This window comes from Petromyzon marinus, unplaced genomic scaffold (genome assembly GCF_048934315.1).
Source record: "Petromyzon marinus isolate PM22_M1 ecotype Great Lakes invasive population unplaced genomic scaffold, UKy_Petmar_22M1.pri1.0 PM_G_Scaffold_26, whole genome shotgun sequence".
NCBI lineage: Eukaryota > Metazoa > Chordata > Hyperoartia > Petromyzontiformes > Petromyzontidae > Petromyzon > Petromyzon marinus.
Window position 1 is genome coordinate 182,501 of NW_027422828.1, and position 2,500 is coordinate 185,000.

The following is a 2,500-nucleotide window of genomic DNA, read 5'->3' on the forward strand; positions in this document are numbered from 1 at the left end:
ATTGCAGGCAATTACCTTCTCAGCAGTGTGCATGATACGCTGCAGTCTGCTCTTGTCCTTGGCAGTGGCAGCAGCGTACCAGACGGTTATGGAGGAGGTGAGGATGGATTCAATGATCGCTGTATAGAATTGCACCATCATTGTCTTTGGCAGGTTGCATTTCTTCAGCTGCCGTCGAAAGTACATCCTCTGTTGAGCTCTCTTGGCGAGGGAGCTGATGTTCAGTTCCCACTTGAGGTCCCGGCAGAGAATAGTGCCCAGGAAGCGGAAGGACTCCACAATTTTGACTGCGGAGTCTAACAGGGTGATGGCGGTGAGTGGGGCTGTATTCTTCCTGAAGTCCACAACCATCTCAACTGTCCTTAGAGCATTTAGCTCTAAGTTGTTCTGGCTACACCAGGTCACCAGGTTGTCAGCTTCCCACCTATAGTCAGACTCATCCCCACCAGAGATCAGCCCAATGAGGGTGGTGTCGTCCGACAAACTTCAAGAGTTTGACGGACAGATGATTGGAGGCGCAGCTGTTGGTATACAGGGAGAAGAGCAGTGGGCAAAGGACGCAGCCCTGAGGAGTTCCCGTGCTGATGGACCTGGAGTCAGAGACTTCTGTTCCCGGCTTAACGCACTGCTTCCTGTCAGAGAGGAAGTCTGTGATCCACCTGCAGGTGGAGTAGGGCACGTTCAGCTGGAAGAGCTTGTCCTGAAGCAGGGCAGGGATGATGGTGTTGAAGGCAGAGCTGAAGTCCACAAACAGGATCCTGGCGTAGGATGCTGGGGCGTCCACATGCTGTAGGGTGAAGTGGAGGGCCATGTTAACTGCGTCGTCCACAGACCTGTTGGCTCTGTAGGCAAACTGAAGGGGGTCCAGGAGAGGGTCTGTGATGGCTTTGAGGTGTGCCAGGAGCAGGCGCTCAAAAGACTTCATTACCACAGATGTAAGGGCGACCGGTCTGTAATCATTTAGTCCTGTTGGCCTTAGCTTTTTGGGCACAGCGATGATGGTGGAGGACTTGAGACAGGCTGGTACATGGCATGTCTCCAGGGAGGTGTTAAAGATGTTGGTGAACACCGGAGACAGCTGGCCAGCGCAGTGCCTGAGGGTGGCTGGAGAGACAGAGTCCGGCCCGGCTGCTTTGCGTGGATTCTGCCTCTTGAAAAGCCCATTAACTTCTCCCTCCTGAAAGGAGAGAGTCGTTTCTGTAGTATGGGTGGGGGATGGGGCCTCTTGGGTGGGAAGGGGTGGTTCAGGACAGTCCAATTGTCTTTCAAATCTACGGTAGAACTCGTTCAGGTCGTTGGCTAGGCGGGAGTCGTTAGTGGTGTGGGGCGCTCTGGGTTTGTAGTTGGTGATGTGCCTGAGCCCTTTGGCAGACAGAAGCAGCGTCGTTAGTAGAGAACTGGTGTTTTAGTGTCTCTGAGTACAGTCGTTTAGCCTCTCTCACCGCTTTGCTAAACCTGTTCTTCGACTCCTTGAATCTGTCTCTATCCCCACTCCTAAACGCTTCCTCCTTCTCCAACCTCAACCTTTTGAGCTTTGCTGAGAACCAGGGCTTGTTGTTGTTAAAGTTCACCCTGGTACGTGTTGGGATACAGCAGTCCTCACAGAAGCTGATGTACACAGCCTCTGTGAGTTCATCCAGACTATTGGTAGCAGTCGTGAACATATCCCAGTCAGTACAGTCTAAGCACGCCCGCAAATCTTCCACAGCCTCACTGGTCCACTGTTTAGATGTCCTCACAGCAGGTTTACAGAGTTTTAGTTGCTGCCTGTATGCACGAATCAGGTGGACCAAGGGAGTTCTGTGCGAGCCGAACAGCCCCGTGACCCACAAGAGAAACATCCCCGCCAAATTCGAGCGTTTGACGGGGTCTATCCGTGAAAAAATATTCACGTTTTTGAGTGCACATGCATTTCTGCTGCAAATGCCTCTGGAAGTTTCATGCCGTTCGTATGCCAATTGTGGCAACACGAAAATGACCCGTTTTCCCATTCCGAGGGATTTCTGTGCGACCCTAACAGCCCCGTGAGCCACAAGAGACACATCCCCGCCAATTTCTAGCGTTTCACGGGGTCTATCCGTGAAAAATATAGACGTTTTTGAGTGCACATGCATTTCTGCTGCAGATGCCTCTGGAAGTTTCATGCCGTTCGTACGCAATGTGGCAACACGAAAATGACCCCTTTTCCCATTCCGAGGGATTTCTGTGCGACCCTAACTAACAGCGCCCGTGAGCCACAAGAGAGACATCCCCGCCAATTTATAGCGTTTCACGGGGTCTATCCGTGAAAAATATAGACGTTTTTGAGTGCACATGCATTCCTGCTGCAAATGCCTCTGGAAGTTTCATGCCGTTCCTATGCAATGTGGCCACACAAAAATGACCCGTTTTCCCATTCCGAGGCATTTCTGTGCGACCCTAACAGCCCCGTGAGCCACAAGAGAGACATCCCCGCCAACTTCTAGCGTTTGACGGGGTCTATGCGTGAAAAATATTAAAA